Below are 24211 nucleotides of genomic sequence, written 5' to 3' on the forward strand. Positions count from 1 at the left end.
TTCAACCAATATGGTCCTGAGATTTATTTTGCCAATTGGGCCTACAATACTAGCTAATATCATTGACCCATTTTGTTTTAAGCCTCTTTTGTAGATGTTTGTTATTAAGTGAGATCCATTCTATGACTGTCTTGGTCCACCTACCACCAGTTCTTCTTGTTACCTGACCAGCCCATTTCCATTTCAATTATTTTACTATCATTATGATATTATATATCTTCATTTGTTCTCTAATTCATGTGCAGATCTTTGTAGCTTCTCTTGCAATACACAGCATGTATCATTCCATGGCTCTTTGTGCCACTTGTAGATTTTGTATCAATTGTGAGATTAGTGTCCATGTTTCGTCACACTGATCGAAAACCTTTCTCTTCAAGCATAGGTGAAAATTCTTGAAAATTATGCTTAGCTTGCCGAATGCCTGCCAACTACATTTAACATGTCATTCAGTTTCTTTTATTGTATCATCTTACACTGAGATCCATTGGTCAAGGTATATGGAGTAGTCTACTAGTTCATCTCCAGCTATTAAAAATGACTTTCTTTGGTGAATTTATTAAACATAACCTGGCTCTTTTCCAGGTTTATTTTTTAAGCCAAATGGTTCTCTTGAATGTGTCTTTGTAGCTCTTCCGAGTCTTGTGAGAAGGGAACATTGTCTGTAAATCTTCAATGATTTAAATAGGCGCCATTGATTTTTATTCCATCTTTTGTCCAGTCTAGTTTGCAAAATGCTTCTTTAAGGCAAGTTAAGAAAAAGATAAGTGATATTGTATTACCTTTTTGTACACCTCATTCTATGTTGATTTCCACTTTAATTGTTGCCATTGGTTTTTTATATATTGACTGTAGTAAGTTTATGTAAGAGTGTCTAAATCTTGGTTGAGCAATACAGTAATTATTGCTTGCTGTAATACTGAGTTAAACAACTTGAGCAGTGGTTAGAATGCAATACTGGCTAATTCTGATGACTGCCAGCAGTTCGATCCTGACTGGCTCAGTCTTTCCAAGGTTGGTAAAACAAGGACCCAGGAGGTTGGGAGCAATATGAAAACCATTTAGAGAAGATGGTAAAGCCCTGGCTAAGCAGTACCTTAATTATTACCTGCTGAAATATTGAATGAAATGACTTTTCATAGTCAATTTTAAGCTATGCACAAAGGCATGAGGTACTGTTTGTGCCTTTCAATGACTTGCTGAACAGCCTGGATGTGATCCATTGTTCATGGTATGTCCTCCAAATTTCAAATATGCCTGTTGGCCCAAACTGATTGAAGATCTACCCTCTAATCTATCAGTTTATTTTGAAAGTTGTTCAGTTTTTTCTCCCAATGTTGATTTTTTTTTCTGATTTGAGACATATTGTCTCCATCTCTTTATCAAAGTCATTAGAAATGCTGAAGAATAATTAGTTTGGTAGCAAACTAAATGGGACGGGAACCAATCATGATCATTCTCTGATTTCAATTTTTTGAGCCTGCTGCATATTTACCTAATCGTATCACCATGCAACCTGTAAGGCATTAGCTCACTAATCAGAATATAATAATGGTATTTTTGCTCTGCTGAAATCAAGATATTTCCATAATTTCCTGTACTACAAAAGACTAGTGAGGAGTTTATCATGGAACCCCTTTCCCCCTTTGTAGCTATAATAAATACCTATGCAGAAAGACTTATTTAGCTAACTAAGAAAACTTATGTGTAATAAATTCCTCCACCCTTTCTCTAAAAAAAAGTTACTTACCAAGCTGTGTTGTTTATATCATTTTATCAATCCTCGCTTGTCCCTTATGTTAAGATAAAAAGACTACAGCAACTCCCTAATCTGGCACACTGAAGATATATGGATTGCAGTATCTTTCTTTCTTTGTTAACTCTTAATATTAATTCATAATTCAGCATTTCACCCTGACCTGAATCTACTGTCCTTTAACCCTATAGAATGTATTGGCTGGACATCAGGTGTCAACAGACCTACTTAAAAAAACATCATTTTTCACAGTTCATTTGGAAATAACTTTTTCTTTAAAAAAACACATGTCAATGTCTTAGGAATCAATTGGAGTCTTCTGATTCAGAAACTGAAGAGCTTCACCTTAACTTGACCATATGTAATAACTGCAGAGGAGGCAGGTACAACAGGCTCAGCTGATCCAAAGCATGAGTGAGGCAACTTTTATAGCCCAGCCGTGCATCAGAAATTAATTTGAACCACTTACAGTGGTACCTCTACTTAAGAATTTAATTTGTTCTGTGACCAGGTTCTTAAGTAGAAAGGTTTGTAATTAGAAGCAATTTTTCCCATAGGAATCAATGTAAAAGCAAATAATGTGTGCAAACCCATTAGGAAAGAAATAAAAGCTCAGAATTTGGGTGGCAGGAGGAGGAAGAAGAGGAGGACAGTCGCTGCCGAAGGAAAAAGGTGAGGCAAGGGGAATCAAATAAATCTAAAACTTTAAGGCTTAAAAAAAAGCCAGAGAGAGAAACCCAGGGGAAATGGGAAACTGGTTAGGCCTTCATGCTGTTCTCAAATTTCCTGGGAAATTTTTCCAGGCTCAGGTTCTTAAGTAGAAAATAGTTCTTAAGAAGAGGCAAAAAAAAATCTTGAGCACCCAGTTCTTATCTAGAAAAGGACTTAAGTAGAGGCGTTCTTAGGTAGAGGTACCATTGTACTTGAAAGAAAGAAGCAAATTAATCCAGCTGGTAAAAAGGTATATATGAAGGAAGCTGCAGCCTATTTCTTGGTGGCATTGAATGTTTCACCCATCCAACTGCAAACCTCTTTCTGTGCTGCTCTGGATTCCTTCCTACCTAAATGAAATTAGAACTAGAAACTGACATTTGGCTTGTTGCTGAATTAGTGTTTTGTCTCTCTGGGTTATCTCAATAAGTAAGCTTTTGTGTTTTCATTCACTAAGCAGAACATTTGTATTTTGCAATGTGTTTGTTACTGCTATTAGGAATGTACAACTAGAAAAAAAATACCTTGAGTTTGTATAAAAAGTTGGTTCTGTATGTAATTGGCAACACAAAACAATTTCTACTAATCATGGCATTGTTTTTAAGAGATTTACAGATGGCTTTATCATCTGTTATACAATCTTTCCAGCACCAGTGTCAGATCACAGATTTCATATAATATGCACTTTCCTTCAGTTGTCTGGCCCTACTGTTTTCAATGATGGGTACAGCTAATCTCTAACATCCGGAAATCTTTTCCTTTTTTTTTTTTTTAGTTTCTTAAAATGCAGTTGATTTGATCTTGGAAATTTGAACTCCAAGTAAATATTTCCTGCATATTACTTTACCATTGTAAAACTGTAACGCTCCTTCAGCCTTTTCTTCATAATTGTCTGTTATTGGAGTAATAGGTCAAAGTAAGAATATTTTCTTTGTTAACTCTTAGTATTTGCCATCCTCACAGATTACTGGAAACATTCCTTTTCATTTATTTATTTTTCTATAGTCATACTGACTTCTTTTATTGTTTTTCTTACTGGGTATGTTTGAGACTAGTGTACTATCCTTTTTTGAAAATCTCCTTTCTTGCCCATTTTGAGGTATTTTTTTCATTAGCTTCTTCTGCAATACAATACAACTTTTCAGTACTCTAACTTTATTAAAATCTGTTTATTTCAGTTTGTTGGTTCTTTATTTTGATTTCAATGTCATTTTGAAAGGATCAGGGACAGAATGTTCCATTTCTTACTTCTCCCTGCACCCTATATCAATGTAAGCTCTTTTATCCACTGGATTTACTGGAGAGAACACGAGGAAATTTGACATACTGAAACTACCATGGAATTATCTATGGAGATTCTCAGTCATCCAGGCCATGCCTGTCCCAAAGGTGCTTTTCCATGAGGCAACTGGACTTTCTGGTTTTTCTTTCAGGATGTTTCACTTCTCATTCAAGAAGCTTCTTGGATGAGAAGCAAAACATCTTCAAAGAAAAACCGGAAAGTTCAGTTGCCTCTTGAAGAAGCACCTTTGGGACTACCATGGAATTATATTTTAATTCTACTGCCTTGAATAGAAAGCAATAATCTATCTCAAATATACACTGAATGACTTTAGGACATTCCCATGCCTTGCAATCTCCTAAAGCAGTGGTTCTCAACCTTGGGGTCGGGACCTCTTTGGGGGGGTCGAATGACCATTTCACAGGGGTCGCCTAAGACCATGGGAAAAGACAAATTTCCAATGGTGTTAGCAACGAAAGCTTCTATACTGGCATCTCGGAACATATTTTTACAATCCAACCAATCAGGCGTTTACAGGGGGGTGTTCCTCTGACCTCTTGCCAATCAGCTTAAAGATCTGTTGGAAGAATTGGCGCTAAACTTACAGTTGGGGGTCATTACAAGATGAGGAACTGTATTAAGGGGTCGCAGCATTAGAAAGGTTGAGAAGCACTGTCCTAAAGAGTCTGTTGTATTCTATATTGATCCAGCACATCACTTATCCTCAGTCACAATTTATTAATCCTTCCTTTTGTTCAGCATCTTTACACTGATGTTGTCCTATTTGTTTTCTTGCCTAGTGCTTTCTTCCTACAATACTATAGGGAGAGAAACCTAATGGTAAGCTAGTACCACTAGAAATTACATCTTCTGCCCCATAAATGAATCTATACTGAAGTCGACAAGTATTTCAAAGTTTCACAAAAGATTATAAGAGTAACTCTGACATTTGTCCTTTTCCACAAAAGTTCTCAATGTATTTAATGACCTTAGTCAAAGCTTCTTAAGGGGTTCTGGTGGTGTGGAGTAAACCTTTGTGTTTTTATTGTTTGCCTTATTGCCTAATTTGTTGCCTAACATGTGATGACCCTGCTTTCAATTAGCTAGTTAGCTACTAGATTAATTTATTGATTCAATATAAGCTGATTCACTATAAGGTACAATCTTAAATTTTGCTTGCCAATCAGCTTCATTACATTTAGGAAGAAGAATTGAGGGGTTTTTGGTTTTTTTACTATTCTTTCTTTTCCACAATATTTCCCTAACTTATCTGACTGATATTTGGCATGAGTGCTCCTCATTCTCCTGTGCCAAATTCTACAACATTTGCCATATTCTGGCACCATATAAAGCTAGTCCAATCTGCTGAAAACAAACTCCAGCCATCTGTTTTTTCTCCCATTTGAAACAGCTCAACCTTTCTTTGACTAGATTCACACTAAGCCATAGAACAAACTGTTTGTAACTCAATGTCTTATCTAAACACAACCACTATGATTTAGGAGCCCAGTTAACGGTTTAGTGTATTGGTAGAAGCCAGTCAATTCTGATTGATTTAAGGAATAATAGTCCCATGTTTCTGAGGTTGCATGATCACAACTTCTATGGCTCTCAAGATCGAATTACATTATTTCTACAGTAACAACTACAAATTAGAAGCTTTAGATCAAGTAGTAACTAATTACTGTGAAATATTCACTTTTCTCTCCTGATCTTCAAAGGTAAGAAAATAAAATGAATTTAATAAAATGAATAAATTACTAATTTATTGGTTTACATTTTATAGCAGTCAAAAAGAAATTAAAACAGATTTGAGAGGTGTGTGTGTATTAACTATACAGTATTCCTGTACTGAGGTGCTTATACTGTATGTATTTTACATCTTACCTGCCTGCTAATTAATATACATTTTGTACTATAATTAGGAGAAATTTAATTTTCAAAAGTAAAAGCTTGCAGGAGGTAGAGCGGAAACTAAACTCACCTATTTTGGAGTACTTCTGCTATTTTCTAAAGCCTCAGTCTGCTCTAAAAATATGGCAGGTTGAAAGAAAATATGAAGTTGGAAGGCTTGCCAGAACAGGAAGGATACAGGCAAGAGAGAAGTTTTCTCCTATCTACTACAAATTACGCAGATACTGTTTGCATGTAATATGTCAGAAAGTATTATGAGAAAACTTTATGTAATACAATAAGGAGACAAATTAATTACACATATCAGAACTGAAGACAAAACAAAAGATAATGAGTAATTCTATGAGTTTTCTACTGAGCCTCTTTTTTAAAAAGCTATATTTGCAGTGGGGAATAAAAGAGGGCTGAGAGAGTTCCTTAACTTCTTTTCTGCATATTATCTGACTATTTCATGCCCAAGCTGTTTATTTTTTTCAACATAAATAAGCCTAGCTACTATTTTGAGCAACAACATCAAATAATGCTATTATTTTTGTGCATGCTCCATAGAAAATTGTAATTTGTAGTTTGGCCCAGAATAACAAAAGTGTTTACAAAACAGCATCAACTTGACCATAAATGCCAAGGTCAGACTTCATAAGCAATTGAGTGGCAATTCTGGGACTATTTCCTAAACTCTAAAGAAGGCAGGGGCAAACCATATCCATAGCAAGGCCAATATGTAATGGGAAGAAGGAATAACATTGAAGAACAGGAGGAAGAATTGCAACCAGAACAAGAAATATGAGCCCAGGGCACAAATGTAAATTGAGAAAACATCTCAGACATTATGCAGTACTTCATGTGTACTTCATCTGTACTCAGACATAATGCAGTACTTACTGTACGTGGTTGGTAAATCCACAGTAACTGAATTTAAACATGCCTGGGATAAACATATATCCATCCTAAGATAAAATACAGGAAATAGTATAAGGGCAGACTTGATGGACCATGAGGTCTTTTTCTGCCGTCAATCTTCTATGTTTCTATGTTTCAGGCTACTTCTGCTGGCTGCCAGAAGTTCAAGCCTCACCAGGCTAAAGGTTGACTCAGTCTTCCATCCTTCCGAGGTGGGTAAAATGAGGGACCAGATTGTTGGGGACAAAATGCTGATTCTGTAAACCTTTTACAGAGGGCTGCAAAAACACTATGAAGCAGTATATAAGTCAAGGGGCTATTGCTATAATGCTCCTTAGTTCTCCTGAAGATCTAAACAGATAGGGTGAGGCATGTTCTAACTTCCAAGATTCTGTTACCATAACCTTCGTAGTATTACACCTTACATGTCTTTGGTTTCCAGATTTGATCTAACTTGGAAGGCAGACATAGGAAAACTGAATGAATGCAGTCACCAAGAATTCATTTCAAAGGCATCTTTAATACTGAAATTAAGAATTTACACAGATTGGTCTACTTTGTTTATGGTTTCTACATCAGATTCATCCACTTTGTGTTCATGTTAGATTCATTCATTCTAAATTTACATTAACTTAATATAATATTTATTTCTTCAAGATATAATATATCTCATATTTTAAAAATACTATATAAGATATCCAGGAAAGTTTCCATCTGATTCAGGAATAGGGTTGTAACACAAATTCCTTTAACAATGTCTTTCAGAGTTTCTCTCTAATTAAGGTGGTCTTACAATGCTTGTTAAATATCATCTCATAATTCTTTCTACCAGTATACAGTACATGCTATCATCCATTATTAATAAAAATCTGAAGACTGAAAGTTTAGTTTCATCATTGTGTAGACAATTAGGCTATTTCTTTGCCATATAATAACATGCCATATAATAACATGAATATTGATTGACAATCCATACTAGGCCTGATGAGTCCCAAATTCTTCAATTGATATAAAATCTGGTGAAAAACTGAATGACTCTTTCTTTTAATCTAAGAAATTCACTGGATTTTATTAATTTAAATGTAAGGATAAATAAAGAATAAATTAAATAATATTGGCTGCCTGGAGGAAAAAAAAGGGGCGGATCCAGCAGGCTTTTTAAAGACTAGGCTCGGTCCTCGGATTGGACAGCGAGCAACCCACGCTCTCAGTGGTCATGAAGAAAAGTGGTCATGAATAATGAATCAATAATATTGTTAGTCCAGAACACAGCTGCACGAGCTGTTGTGGATATACCTAGGTACATCCACAAAACACCTTCGCTCCGTGTGCTGCACTAGCTGCCAATTGGTTTCCGGGCACAATTCAAGGTATTGGTTATCACCTATAAAGCCCTACATGGCTTAGGAACAGACTATCTATAGGAGCGTCTCCTGCCGCATACCTCCCAGAGACCAATTAGATCCCATAGGGTTGGCCTTCTCCGGGTCCCATCGACTAAGCAGTGCAGGTTGGCAGGCTTGCAGGGGAGGGCCTTCTCTGTAGTTGCTTCAGTTCTTTGGAACAAACTACCCCATGATATCCATACTGCAACCACCCAACTGGCCTTCTGAAAGATCTTGAAGACCTGGCTTTGCCGGCAGGCCTGAGGGCCGTGAGAGTAACATCTAGTCACAGCCGAACTGCGATTTGCTTGGTATGTATGTGTGTATGACTGTACAGTGTAGTTCAGGGGGTTTTATTGATTAATTGGGGTTTTATTGTTTTTATTATTTGACTTGTACTGTATCATTGTATTGTTTTATTGCTGTAAGCCTCCCTGAATCCTATGGTAGGATTAAATTAAATTAATTAAATTAAATTACTAAATACAGGTAGTCCTCAATTTACAACCATCCATTTAGTGACTTTTTGAAGTTACAATGGCACTGAAAAAAGTGACTTATGGCTGCTTTTCACGCAACCATTGAGCCTCCCAATAATCATGTGATCAAAATTAGGATGCTTGCTAACTGGCATTCATTTATGATGCAGTGTCCTGGAATTACAGAAAAATGGGGCAAAATTCACTTAATTGTCTTGCTTAGCAATGGAAATTTGTAGTTCAATTGTAGCCATAAGTTGTGAACTACCTATAATTCCAGATATTAAGTTCGAGCAATAGCTTGATTTAATTTTGTATTAGTGCATTAATTGCATTAATGCTGTAAAGCATTTCAGAATCTGATCACAGGTGCTATAAAAGTATACCAATATGCTTAGATGTAACATTCGCACTGACAGCTTCTGTATATTTCAATCTTGTATTTTTTTTCTGTTTTCTGTTAGTGATAATATAAAACTTGTGGCCTATGGCCCGGATTCATCACCTGCAGGCCACGTCCACCCCGGCTACACAAAGGTAAAATACACCACAGTACATCACATTATGTCATGTGACTCTATCAAGTTTGACACTTGTGACCTAAGCCATGAAGGTCATTCCAGCTGCCCAAACAAGCATCTATATAGATGCTGGAAGTGGATGATCACTTTAGTGAGAAGGGCAAGTAAGATATGATGCTTATCCAGGTTTTTGCTCCAATTCCTCATGCAGGAAGAGAAGGTTGAAAAGTTTTATGATCAATGTCAATAAGAAATTGACAGAACATGCAAGCAAGATGTATTGCTGCAGACTGACATGTCTAAATTGAAAATATTAAAAGAGAAAATATAGTTTAAAATATTTGTAGGAAACAACAAAGCAGAACAATTTATTTCTGCCAATACAATAAATCATCCATTGCTAAGACTATTCCAACAACCAAAATAGAACCTATATACATGGACACCACCAGATAGAAGTATACATTTCAGAATTTCAGAAACTGTTTTGAAGAATAGCATTTAACCAAGAAAACAAATACTGTACATGGCTCATAGAACAAATCCAGAATTCTCAATAAAGACATAAGTGATTAAATCCAGATAATATTGTAGACATTATATGAAGACCTAGCTATAAAGAAATCTGTAATTCCGGGAAAAGTGGAAGGAAAAAGATAAAGAAGACAATAAGACAGAAGATAGACTCAACTGCAGTAGTGATTGGTGCATCATTGAAAGATATAAAGAATCAAGTTGCTGAAGAAAATCTAAGTTGGCAAGCAATGACTTGATGATACACACATAGACTATATTATAGTACTGTATATCTTAAATTAAACAACTTTAATTCTATATATTTTGCATTGGTTTATGACAGAAATAGACTGAAAAACTGAGCCCAGCACAATATTGTGAGGGATGTGCAATTTGCTCTGGGTAAGAAAATCCTTGTGTGATGTACCAGTGGCTACTCTCCTAAAAGTGGCACCTGGGCAAAGTCTAACTTTCCTATGGAACCATTTACCTTTAAATGAACTTAAATATAAATAAAGTAAAGCATATTTAAATATTTATTAAGTAACATTTTTTAAAACTCTTGAAAGCCTGAACGTCATCCATTTTTACTGTAACTAGCTAAAGCATATGAAACTGAGTTAAGTTTAAAGGAATTCACCTTGATTATTTATAGGAAGAACATGTATTGTAGGAGTCCACTTAAATTTTCTTATCCTTGAATATCTCCAGAAGAAAGGTACCAAATGAAAACATGGCTAAACATCATGTTGTACACAAAAAGGACACCTTCTAAACACAAAAGACAATAAATGTTACTCTGTTTCTCCCAAAATAAGACATCCCCTGTTAATAAGCCCAACTGGGCTTTTGATTGCATGGCAATTAGGTCAAGGGCTTATTTCAGGGCTCAAAAAAAAAAAGACATAGGACATGGAAACATGGTAGTTGTAGTTATACAAGTGTAGCTATTCCAACTATCGATTCAAACATGTATTCATGAGATGTTCACAATCAGCACACAATTCTCCCTCACATTTTTTCAGGTTTATTTAATTTCATCTTCTTGAATGAACTATAGCTGGCTGAATCGTCACTACCGCAAGCTACAGGGGAGAAAATAGGCGTTGATTGCTTACCTGAACGCCTCTTCTCGTACGGTGAGCGGGTACAGCAGTCACATGGGTTGCTCATGTCCAATCCGGTGGAACTGAGCCTAGTGTTAAAAAAGCTTGCTGGATCCGCCCCTTCCCCAGAATTCGCGAATCCGTAGACTAGGCTCAGATGTGAAGCTCTTTAGTGTTCAACTCTCATAGTTAGAGGAAAAGGTTACAGAAGATAGAAAATAGAAAGACACAAACAAGGGCGGGAAGTGACTGCTGTACCCGCTCACCGTACGAGAAGAGGCGTTCAGGTAAGCAATCAACGCCTATTCTCCGTACTGAAGGAGCGGGTCCAGCAGTCACATGGGACATACCCAAGAGATTGGTCCCTAGGGTGGGGTCAGATTGCTATCGTGAGAGATAACGGATTGGAGTACCCTTCTGCCGAAGGCAGCGTCCGCTGAGGCGTAAGCATCAATCTTGTAGTGCCTGATGAAGGAATTTGGCGAGGCCCATGTGGCTGCTTTGCAGACCTCCTCCAACGGGGCTTGAGTCGCCCAAGCGGCCGAAGTGGCTGCGCTTCTGGTGGAATGCGCTGTGATGTTCCTTGGAACTGAGAGGGAGGCCGACTCGTAGGCCTTAGAGATAGTCCCTCTGATCCAACGGCCTATCACTGTTGAAGACACCTTGGAACCCATGACTCTGGGATGATAGGCTACGAAAAGGGCTTCCGACCTCCGAAAAGGTCCTGTGCGTTGGATATAGATCTTAAGCGCTCTAATGAGATCCAGAGTGTGCCATCTATTTGCCAAAGGATGGTCCCGTTGGAGGCAGAAGGATGGCAAGACAATATCTTGAGTTCTGTGGAACATGGAACTGACCTTGGGTAAGAAGGTGGGGTCCAGTCGTAATACTACCTTGTCCTGATGAAATTGGCAGAGATCCTGCCTGATTGAAAGGGCTGCCAACTCCGAAATGCGTCGGGCAGAGGTAATAGCCACTAGGAAAGCTACCTTAAAAGATAGGTACCTTAGGGACGCAGATTTTAGGGGTTCGTAGGGTGCCTGAGTGAGAGAATGGAGAACCCGTGGCAAATCCCAGGAAGGATATCTGTGAACCTTGGAAGGTCTGAGATTGGCTATACCTTTGAGGAATTCCTGAACTTCTGGAAAGGAACGGAGAGGCTGTCTGCGGGGCCCCGCTAAGACAGAGGAAATGGCCGCCAGGTGACGCCGGAGGGTGCTGGTGGAGAGGCCTTGATGGAAACCTTGCATAAGGAAGGAAATGATCCTGTGTATGGGGATGCACAGGGGAGAAAACCCTTCCAAAAGACACCACTGGTGGAACTTGGACCATGTATGGTCGTAGATTCGATTGGTCGAACCTCTTCTGGCCTTTAAAATGACCTCCACTGAGTCGGGGTCGTGTCCACGCAGTTCTAGGTCTCTCCTGATAACAGCCAGGCGGTGAGGTGGAACCACTCCGGGTCTGGATGAAATGAGGCCCCTTGTCAAAGCATATCCCCCGAAACGGGGAGTCGCCAGGGATCCTGGACGGACAGCTGTTGCAGATCCGCGAACCAGGGCCGGCGGGGCCAATGAGGGGCGATTAGGATTACTCGGGCCCTCTCTGTGAGGACCTTGTGAATCACGTCCGGAAGAATTGGAATTGGAGGAAATGCGTACAGGAGTCCTGGGGGCCAGGGGCTCCGGAGGGCATTGATTGCTTCTGCTCCCGGGGATGGAAATCTGGAAAAGAAGCGAGGGAGTTGGGCGTTCGCATTGGTCGCGAAGAGATCCAGTACTGGTAGGCCGAATCTGAGGCTGATTTGATGGAACAGGTCTTGATGGAGAGTCCACTCTCCTGGGTCTATCGTTGCTCGAGAGAGCCAATCCGCCTGGACGTTGAGGCTCCCCGAGATGTGGTCGGCTAGGAGCGACTGAAGGTGTTTTTCCGCCCAAAGACCTAATTTGAGGGCCTCCCTCATGAGGGCCTTGGATCTCGTGCCCCCCTGTCTGCAGATGTGGCTTTTTGTGGCAATGTTGTCGGTGAGAATGAGAACGTGCCGGTTGGGAATGCGAGGAGAGAATTGCTTCAGAGCCAGGGATACGGCTCTTAACTCTAGCCAATTGATTGGCTTGGAAGCCTCCTCCGGGGACCACGTGCCCTGGGCTATCATCCCCTGGGCGTGGGCGCCCCATCCCGATAGACTGGCGTCTGTGGTGATGACAAATTGATCCGGGCACCTGAAAGGGGATCCTTTGTCCATGGCCGGAGACTTCCACCACTTGAAAGATCTGCGAACAATCGGTGGGATGACAATGCGACGACTTGAGTTGCTGTGGCCCGATCTCTGAAAAGGTAATAGGAGCCACTGTAGTTCCCTAGCATGAAGGCGAGCCCAGGGAATGATGCCTATGCATGACACCATCTTCCCCAAAAGAGAAGACAGGGTTACTATGGAAACTGAATGTTGAGATAAAATGCGTGAAATCAACTCCCCTATACTGATTTTTCTCTCAGGAGAGAGGAAGACCTGGGAGGATTCTGAATTAATAATGGATCCCAGGTGTAAAATGGATGTGGAAGGCTGGAGGTGACTTTTGTCAAAGTTGATGGAAAACCCATGGTCCTGTAGAACCGACATGGTAACAGAAAGGTCTACTTTCACTTCCTCTAGGGAGTTCCCATGAACCAAAATGTCATCAAGGTAACATAAAATGTGGATGGGTGACGCCCGGATGTAGGCCGCCAGAGACCCCAAGAGCTTTGTAAAGACCCTAGGGGCCGAGGAAAGGCCAAATGGCATCGCTCTATACTGGAAATGCCTGCCCTGGAAGGAGAAGCGTAAAAATTTTCTGTGGCATTTGGCTATAGGAATATGGAGGTAGGCCTCAGTGAGGTCTAATGAAACCATGAAATCCCCCGGGTGGATGGCGGCTAAAATGGATGATAAGGAGTGCATCTTAAACTTCCTATATTTGATGAATAGGTTCAGCTTCTTTAAATTTAAAATAGCCCTCCAACCTCCGGAGGATTTTGGAACCATAAATAGGATGGAATAAAAACCATGGCCCTTCTGACCGGGGGGAACCGGTTGAATGGCTCTGATGGACAATAAATGGGAAATGGCCTCCTCCATACGGTTACAATCTGAGGAGGACCTGGGAAAAGGGCAGGAAATAAAACGTTTAGGGGGGGGAGAAGTAAATTCTAAAAGAAGACCTTTTTGAACAGTGTCAATGACCCAGGGGTCCTTGGAAGTGAGACGCCAACTAGAGGCGAAATAGGCTAGGCGACCACCTATGGGAATCGAGGAAGAACTACCATCTAGGTTTCTTTGAAGCCCTGTTAGAGGATGCTCCCCTTTGGAAGCGAAAACCTCTGCCCCTGGAGTTCCTACCTTGGGAACGAAATCGGGGGGAATACTGACCTGGGATTCTCTGATAGGTAGCCGCTTGATCTTGTTGACGCCCTGGGCGACGAAAAGGCTGCGTTTTGGTGGCCTTTTTGGTGGTTGGACCCAATACTTTCTTCTTGTCCGTGGTTTCCGTGAGGAGTGGATCCAGAAGATCTCCGAAAAGAAGATCGCGCTTCAATGGACCCAGAGATAACTGCCACTTCTGACGTACTCCTGCTTGCCATGGGCGAAGCCATAGGAGTCTTCTTGCCGTTGTAGAAGCTGCAATAGACTTGGCTGCAAATCTGGTAGACTGTAAGGTGGCATCAGCCACGTACTGAGCGGCTGCAAATACCTTGTTGAAGTCCTGTTGACCTCTCAAGTCATCGGGAGGAATATGCTGTTGAAGTTGGCGAAGCCACAGAAGCATGGCTCTGGAGAAAAAGGAAGCCGCTGCGGAACTTTTAATGGCCCAGGAATCTGCGGTGAACCCTCTTTTGAGCATCTGTTCAATCCGCTTGTCCTCTGGGCGGAGGACCTCCTCTGCTTCGCCTGGCACGGCAGCCGCCGAGTGAAGGATCTTGACAGGTTCATCCGGTTTGGGAAAGGATAGGAGATCCTCATAGGAAGAAGAGAGCTTGTACAACTTTTTGTCCTTGGTAGTGGGATTAAGCCCAGAGGCTGGGAAATCCCACTGCTTGAGTAAAGCATCTTTAAACAATTTAGGCATAGGAATTACCTCGTTATCCTCCTGTTCCTCTGTGAAGTAAGGTAAATTCTCCTCCGGGGGTTCAGTGGATGTGGAGGCCTGTTTCTCCTGGGCCGCTAATCCTGTAGAAATTCTAGCTTTGAGGAGGAGAGATTTAAACAATTGGAGAAGGAACCTTTATTTGGGATTCCTCATCGTCTGAGAGACCTTGAAAGGGATCCTCATCCTCTTCCATATCCTCATATTCATCCTGAGAGGAGTCTGATTCATCCTGAATAGGAGCTCTGATCGATGGGGAAGAACCCAAGGGGCGGGAGGGACGAGGAGGTGGATGAGGAAGGGAGGGCGCATTGATGGAAGACAGTTTAGCATCAATGGCCTTGGATAACACAGAAAAAATAGATTGGAATTCTGGAGGTAAACTAGAAATATCAGCAGGAATGGCAGAAGAATCCCTGAGAGCCTGAGAGGATCCTGGCTGGGGGGAATCTTCAATAATATCTGGTTCCTCTGGACCTAATCCCCATAGGTTAGGTTGGGGTCTGTCTAGGTTTGGCTCATCCAGAGATAACACAGTGACCCCAGAAGAAGGCAGATTAGGAGCCTCTGGGGGGTCATGACTACTGAGTACTTGGGCCTGTACTTTTAAACGCTTTGCTGATTTATCATGGATTTTTTGTAGGGCTTGGTCCCTTCTCTTCTCAGCCCTGGTGACTTTGGTCAAGGGGCGGGCCCCTGAAGAAGAGGAGGTCGAGGCCTGGGGGATACTGGTAATCTCGTCGCCTGTAGGCCTGGCCTCTCTGGGACCTTGAGTGGTGCCTCTCTTGGGAAAAGCAGCCATAGTCTGACAATTAGCAGAAGACAAGGCTGAGCCAAATAACCTGGAATATTAGGGAGAAGAATTTCAAGGACTTCCCAAGAGGAATGGATCCTGCTCCTAGGCCTCGGAGCTGCTGAGACTTGAGGGCAATCTGGGCAAACCCAGAGTTCGTGTCCCCAAATACAGCGTGGCCAGCCTCCCTAAACTTTAACTAAAGTAACCAAGGCACTCTGGTTGGAGGCTTAGCCGGTGGAGAATTAAGCCTGAGCGTCTCAAAGCCCACTCCAGGATCCGAGCGGTGGACTCAGGCCTACGCGGCTGGCAGAAGGCCAACACGAGAGGCCTAGATTAAAAAAGGGCGCGAAGGCCTTCGCGCCGAAAAAAATCGCTCCGTAATAGTAATCTTAAAGGGGAAGCGATCGACTAAGTCCAGGAGACTAAAACAAGCGTCTCGCACCACAGGAGGTATTTCTCAAGCCCTTAAACAATAGTAATATAAGTAAATCAATGAATAAATACTTGCACAAGAACCTCCAGGCCAAAGGATTAAAAGAATCCACAAGCGGCAGCGGGGATCGTAAACGGCAAAAGAAGCCGCGGGAAAACGAAACCGCTACTTCTCCCAAAGGAAAAAAAGCCGAGCCGCAAACGGCTGGCGCTATTACGGCAAGTAAACAAATAAGTATAATCAATCTTACTAATTTTGAAGGAAAGATCAAAGGGAAGGTATTAGAATGTTGAACGAGCTTATCACAATACAACCGCAGGATGCGAGAACTGAGCGAATTCTGGGGAAGGGGCGGATCCAGCAAGCTTTTTTAACACTAGGCTCAGTTCCACCGGATTGGACATGAGCAACCCATGTGACTGCTGGACCCGCTCCTTCAGTACGGAGAAACATACAGTATGATATACGAGCTAAGCAATTAGGACTTTAATTTGCAAGTAGCTCTTTACATAACCACCTGTCTACCACAAAACTGTCTTTTGTAATTCGTCTGGGAATTAGGAAAGATTGAGAAGTATCATAAGCAATTAAATATATATAAAAAACTTTTTTCATTTTAAACATTGTGATTTCTTAAAAAAAGAACTCTTGACTCCCAACCCGTTTTAAAGAATTTATAATAGCATATGCACAAATCGTAAAAATTGGGTTAAAAATGATTTTTCCATTCTTCAAATGAAAATTGTCCTTTTCATGAACTAGTATTTACCAGGAAATACCTCACAGGCATTTAGAATCCAGGTAAAGATACTAGAAGAGCTTTTGTTCTCATATTCCATTAGATTTTAAAGTGCATTGTATTTTTCCCCCGAAAATAATATTCCCAGAAAGAATGCTATTAAAATTGTCACTTTCCAAATTTCTTATAGAATACGGAGTTCTGAGTTATGGGGTTTTTCAGAATCACTATTCTAAGTGCGAAAGAAAAACCAAAGAATATTGCCTTTAAAATATTATACAGGGAGCACAGGGAAAGCAAACATGACCAGAGGATGAAACCTGTGCAAAATGTAAACAATGAGAACACAACTGCAGTAGAATGCCTTCATGAAAAAGTGTGTTCTGCAGAATATATAAATTCACATTCAATTTTCTCACATATGTTCATTATTTACTTATTTTCATGATCCTCGCTAAAGTATTTATATTTTGTGACACAAATCTGCATGGGATTAGACTAATTCAGCCAATTTTAGATTATTCAAAAGTCTGCATTACAAACACCTAGTGTACTGTAAATATAATTTAATTGAAGGTGACAAGAATAATTCTTATGATTTTAATGATATTTTTCTTACTCTTGGCCAAAGCACATCATAACAGGTCTGGTTTAAAACAATTATTTTTCTGCCCCCAAAACGAAAAAATAATCAAATGACTAAAAATATGCAGCTTGGTTAAAAGAAGTGGGTAAGAATAAAAAAAACAGTTGAAATGAAAGAACTAGTAATAACAGCAGAAATGGTAGAGAAAAAAAACAAAGATCAAGAATTGGTCAGCACCAGGTGAAGATGAACTACAGTACTTGGTTTTTTGTTGAAACATTTAACTGGCTTATTCTCACTCATTGCCAAGCAATTTAACAGCATACTGCAAGGAGGCGAAATTGAAGAGTGGCTAACATCTGGCAAAACCTGCCTGATAATAAAAGATCCAATAAAAGGGGAAGCATCAGGCAACTACAGGCCAATTATCTGCTTATCAACAACTTTCAAATTGTTAACTGGTGTGGTAGTTGATGCAGTACAACAGCATCTAGTTGAAAACAACCTTTTCCCACCTGAGCAGCAAGGAAATCGCCCCAATAGCAGAGGAACAAAGTATCAAATGGTTTTGGGAAATTGCAAGAGAAGGAAGACCAGCTTGAATGTAACATGGATTGACTACAAAAAGGCATTCGACTCTCTGCCATATGACTGGATAATCAAGTGCCTAGAAATAACAGGAGTCAGTAGAAACATCAGAAGCTTTGTGCAAAGATCGATGGCACAATGGAAGACACAGTTGCAAGTCAATGATGAGAGACTTGGAGAAGTTAATATCAAGAAAGGAATATTTCAAGGAGATTCACTATCACCACTACTATTTCCTCTGTCAACAATACTGTATAACTCAGACCATGGCTATCAAACATCAAAAAGATCTGCCAGACTATCCCACCTTCTTTACATGAATGATCTAAAGCTGCATGGAAAAACACCTTCTGAAATAGAATCACTGCCCAATACTGTTCGAATATATAGCCAGCAGTTATCACTCTCGGAATAAGAGGAAGAATGGAGGAAAGCATACAGGAAACCCTGTGACCATGGGCTGTGTAGAGCATTGATTCCTTTCGCTCCTGGCCCGCAAATCTGGAGAAGAACGTGGGAAGATGAGTGTTAGATGGATGCATGAATAAGTCCACCACTGGTCAGCTGAATTTGTGGGTGAGAGCTTCAAACAGATTTGGGTGCAGAGCTCACTGCATGATCGATAGTGGTCTGCTAAGCCAATACACTTTCAAATTTAAAATGCTGGATATGTATTCCACCCTAATGGAATGGACATGACATTCTACCCAGAGAGCGGATACTCTCTACTTCCTGCATGAGGCAGTTGGACCAAGTGGACTGGAGGTAAACTGCAAGTCTTACTGTCTGAAGCGCCCAGGTATCTGAGGTAGTGACCTCCCATTGATGGATAAATTAATGCAGCTGACCACCAGTGGGGGCATCTGATCGGGAGTCACTTGGACCTGCAAAAGGGCCAGGAGCCGGACCTTTGAAATGGTCGCCTTGCCTGGGAATACAGTACTGCTTTCCTCTGTCCCTATCACCTGACCTGGGTGCTCCCTTCCCTGGTAGTAAGGTCTTTGATATTGGAAGCCACTAGGCCCAAGGTCTTGGTGGAAGGGCTGCCCTCTAAAGTACAGAGTTGTATTTTAGATAGCAGTGCACATGAGAATGGCTTAAATGATGAAATTTATAAACAATCCAAGGGTATTTTAACACAAGAGTTCTTATTGATATGTAATTCAGTATATCAAAGAGACCTTCCAACAACCTGGTACAATTCCAATTCCTCTTATTCTCAAATCAAGAACACATAAGATGTAGCCTGTTAGTCCATATACTGTATATTACTACTTAACATTCTATCTTAACTATATGCTAAATTAATAGCTAAATCATCTTAATTAGTAATAAATAAGACTATACCAGACCACTCAGGTTTTATTCCCTAGACAACTATATCTAGTTCTATTAAAAATAAATGTTATAAACTTTGTAGAATCAATTTATTCCTCTTATTAATCTGTTCATTAGATATATCTGAAACCTTAAATTGCAGAAGGAATATTTATGAAAATAACATTACAAAAACATAAATCTGCCAAAGATTTTGTAAACATCAGATTTATCAACCCACAAAGATATGGATATGAATAATTGTGTTACAGAGGAAGTTCTAATTTTGAGAGTTATAAAATAAGATTTATTGTTACCCTTATTCAATTTAATAATAGATATTTTAACACCATCATTATGCATCAATAATAAAATCACAGGGGGAAAACCAGGAAATTTATTACATTTGTTTCTATCCTGCCTTTATTACTTTATAAGTAACTCAGGATGGTGGACATGCTTAACACTTCTCCCTCCTATTTTCTCACAACAAAACAATCCTAGGAAATGAGTTGCAGCACATTCATTTTGTCATGCTGAAAAAGAGTTTATAAGATACTGCAGAAGTATCAGATTAATTTTTTAAAAAATCTAACTGCTGTGCATTTGCATACCTCACAAAATACAAAAAGCATATACAGTACACTATTGCAAGAATCACCTTAATAATGGGACACACAAGTACAATTTTAAAAAGCCAACTATGAACTCATAGAACGCCAACCTCTCAACTCTTGACTGGCAAACTCTATTCTCTGGCTGTAACACTGCTGATGACCTCTATAACATCTTTTTGTTCAAAGTCAAAAGAACTATCAGACTACACATACCTCTAATAAGCACCATAACCAAGAAAAACAAACTACCCATATCAATAAGGAAGCTGCAATCAACACCCCCCCCCCCCAGGGGTCTGGTGAAAAAACAAAGCAGGCTATGTAGCTAACTTTAAAAACCGCTACAAAAATATATGCCACCAAATAAAGACAGAATGCTCCAACTATCACTGCAAACAAGAGAACCTTCTATGCACAAAATCCAACCGTGCCTTCTATAACTTTGTAAATAACAAACTCAAGGACTCGAGATCCTTCCCACCACTAAACCCAACAACAAAGAATGCTACAATTAAACAGTCAAAGCTAGTCTCTTCAACACATTCTTGGGCTTAGTCTTTGTAAATAGCAATGGCTAATGCCCAAAATTCTCTAGATGTATCACTAATACTCACAACAATTTTACACAAATAGACTTCGCTGAAGACAACATTGAAAAAGCATTGTGTGGCCTAAAACCTTCTCTGTCAATCAGACGTGGTGGACTACGTGCATACTTCCTTAAAAAAGCTCTTCACAGACATAGTTGAACCACTAAGCATAAACTTTGAAATATCCTACAGGACCAGTTCCCTACCAAACCTATGGTCACTAGCCACAGTCGTTCCCATCTTCAAAAAGGGAGATCCAAGTCTAGTAGAAAATTACAGACCAATCTCTCTATGCTGCGTCACATGTCACAGTCATGGAATCAATCATAAACCAATCAAATACCCTCTACCTAGAAACTAACAACCTATTTTCCAATAAGAAATTAAGTTTCATGAAAAAATTATCCTGCAATCTACAATTACTAGACTGCAAAAACATATCAACCTCAAAACGTGACCAGGGCAAAACAATTTATATAGACTTGTGTAAAGCCTTCGACTTAGTGGTTCATAAACTGTATGACTGTATAACTGCTTTCCTATCAAACAGACAATGTGGTCAAAATAGGGAGCACCCTATCTAATCCCGCTCATGGTAACAGCAGTGTACCCCAGGGCAGCATACTAGGACCAACAGTATTTATATATAAATGAACTTTGCGATCACATTACAAGCAACTGTGTTCTCTTCACTGATGATGTAAAATTCTTCAACGCTACTGATAACACTACTACCCTCCCAAAAGACCTTGACTCTGTGTCAGAATGGTCAAATATCTGGCAATTCTAAATCTCAACCAACAAATGCTCTGTCCTGCACATTGGCAAAAAGAATCAGAACATCAAATACAAGCTGAATAAACAAGATCTTCAGATGACCCGGACTCTGTCAACAATCTTGGAATGAACTAAGTGCCAAAGCCCACTGCAACAATATCGCCCAAAAGGCTTCAAGAGTTGTTAACCTAAGCTTCTTCTCTGGTAATATCACATTACTAACCAGAGCATACAAAACATTCACCAGACCAATCCTTGAATACAGCTCATCTGTCTGGAACCCACACTGCATATCAGACATAAATACATTCGAAAGTGTCCAGAGATATTTTACTAGAAGAGTCCTCCGCTACACTTTTTGCAACAGAATACCTTATGTAACCAGACTTGAAATCCTGGGCTTAGAAAGCTTAGAACTACATCGCCTTTGGCACAACCTAAGCATACCTCATAAAATTAACTGCTGCACCATCCTACCTGTCAACAACTACTTTAGTTTCAACCATAACAATACATGAGCAAACAACAGATACAAACTCAAAGTAAACCGCCCCGAACCTGACTGTAAAAAATACGACTTTAGCAACAGAATGATGAATGCCAGAAGCTCACTACCTGACTCTATGGTTTTGTCACCAAATCTCCCAAAATTTACCCTTAGAGTGTCCACTGTTGACCTCACCTGATTCTTAAGAGGTCAGTAAGGGACGTGCATAAGTGCACCAGTGTATCTACTGTCCCTGTCAGTACCCATCTTATCTATTTAAACAATGTTATATCTATGTATATTATAAATATGTACTTGACAAATAAAATAAAAAAATTAAAATCCTGAGTCAAATTGATCCAGTTAAATAATAGGCTTCTTATTTCTGGCCTTCCCAGAAAAAGTTTTCACAAAATGGCAAGGGAAAATTGGCTGTATTATTTATTAATGGGATTGTCTGTATTTCAATCATAGTCCTTCTTGAAACTTCTGTAAGCACACACAATTTCAGTTTGACTCTATTCTTAAGTTTACATTTTTCAGATTTGTTCTGTATTGCCTCCTGGAAGTATAGTATTATTTTAGTGTCATTGTGATGTGAGTGGCACAAAGCCATTACTTTTTGTACTACAGTTGTGGTCCAACAAATGCACGCACAAATAACTACTGTATGTTATGTCCTGAGGGCAAAACCAATGCAACTTTTTTGCGATATAAAAATGAAAAGAGGCAGAAGGGGAGGGAGAATTCTAGTTTGCAGGGAAGAATTTTTCTTCCCATGAAAGCACATAAGACACTAGTTAGAGGCCATATAAAGCTTCTATTTTACCGTGGAAGTCTGAAAAAAGAATTAAAAGACAGATGGTGGTAGTAGAGATGTACAGCCTAGTAGAAATATGCAGTAGTGGAGATCCAGCAGTATATCAAAATGATGGCACAAACACTCTGGGCTGCAAAGGAAAAACCTATCTCATGGTTCTATCATATCAATTATCAGTGTTTATTACTGATGATGCTGTATGGGTGGTGAATGGGGACCTTTCTAAAAACTGTACTGTTTATGGGGAATGAAACAGTAGTGTTTACCTTGTGAACATAAAAGGGCTCCTCTTCTTATTTTCATCAGTGGACCAAGACCATTCTGAATTCATGTAGCATGAATTCAGGTTTGCTAATATGGAAGTTGGACAGAGACAGGAGAATTGTGTAGCATAATTTCTTGTAAGTGGCAGATCTGCTATTACTGCAAAAATCACAAGTGAAGGAGGCAAGGCAAGGCATTATAGCACTATCAGTATGCTGACATACTTGCTGAGGCAACAGCAATCTATACAGCTAGTGCCAGAGGCAGAATTTGGCTGACAAGAGTAAAATACTTTTTTTTGTTTCCACCTTCCAAAAATATTATATCCCCAATTCTTGCCCTTTCTTACCGTGGATACACCTTGTGTTTGGACAGTTTCTGGATTTATAAACATGACTAGGTTTAGTTAATACCTGAAGGAACACTGCAGGGATGGAGAGTATGCTTAGTGAAGCTGGGACGTTCCATCATGCAATCTACTTAACCCTGCTCTTCTACTCTACACCATTATCTTCTACTGCATCCTTGCTTGCAATGGCAAGGAAGATATGAGATAGGATAGGAGGCAGACCTACAACCCATAAGCAAGCATGCATTTCAAGGGATCACTTTGAGCAGGTAGAAATGAATGAGCAGCATGGGATACCAGGATAAGCTAAATAAAATTCAATCAATTGGAACTCAATTATACAGGGGATCATTCAACTCCAAGGCATCTCAATTTGTCCTTTGTTCCAAAATTCTACACAGCATTTACTATAACAAAGCATAACATCCCCATTGCACTCTTAAAAGAGCCAATTTAAATTTCAACTTCTTCTACAGATGTGATAATCTCTATGCTCAGAACATTAAAATCACTGACTCGTATTTTTTGAAATATGCCTTTTATAACTGATACAATTCTGTTTTAACTAGTTTCATTGTAGTTTTTCTTGGCTGCTCCATAGACAGCTATCAATATGAAAAAAAATAATTACCCTGGATATGGGGAAGTGTCTCTCAGTCTTGGCAACTTTTAAATGTGTGAGCTTCAACTTCCAGAATTCTCCAGAGTAGCAGGCTGGAGGTTGAGAAAAAACTGTTCAGGAGTGCTTTGGGGAAATCCCAAAACCAAATGGGGCAAGATCACAGCATAATCATGTATTGGATTGTTTTTCACTTGTTGTGAGCCGCCCCGAGTCTTCGGAGAGGGGCGGCATACAAATCCAAATAATAAATAAATAATAAATAAATGCAGAAACATGGTTTTCAAGCTCTCAAAACTGTGTGAGAGACTATGAAAGGTCCTTTACCCCCAAAATCAATACATTTTTTAAAATGATCGTTTGGAACAAGGCCCATTTGCAGCCGTTCACTCATGAGAGAGAGTGGGGGGGGGGGGGGAGGGAGAGAACAGATCTGCCAAAGGCCAATTTTCCAAATGCTGTTGCTTTAAGATTAGAAACCAAGGTTGTGAACAAGTTTTATCTCCAAATAAGCATTGTACTATTTTAAGATTATACA

At 39.8% G+C, this 24211-nt stretch overlaps 1 protein-coding gene and 1 long non-coding RNA gene across 6 annotated transcripts in view; one reads left to right on the forward strand and one right to left on the reverse strand.

The window, feature by feature from the left end:
- Window positions 1–24211, reverse strand: part of ADGRL3 (adhesion G protein-coupled receptor L3) — a 688180-nt gene that overhangs the window by 567828 nt on the left and 96141 nt on the right. The gene's annotated exons all lie outside the window — the stretch shown is intronic.
- Window positions 1–24211, forward strand: part of LOC139162019 (uncharacterized) — a 68450-nt gene that overhangs the window by 39614 nt on the left and 4625 nt on the right. Inside the window, exon 2 of the long non-coding RNA XR_011558218.1 lies at window positions 8889–8961. This is a non-coding gene — a long non-coding RNA (uncharacterized lncRNA). The remainder of the gene's footprint in view (window positions 1–8888; window positions 8962–24211) is intronic.

Source organism: Erythrolamprus reginae, chromosome 2 (genome assembly GCF_031021105.1).
Source record: "Erythrolamprus reginae isolate rEryReg1 chromosome 2, rEryReg1.hap1, whole genome shotgun sequence".
Taxonomy (NCBI): Eukaryota; Metazoa; Chordata; class Lepidosauria; order Squamata; family Dipsadidae; genus Erythrolamprus; species Erythrolamprus reginae.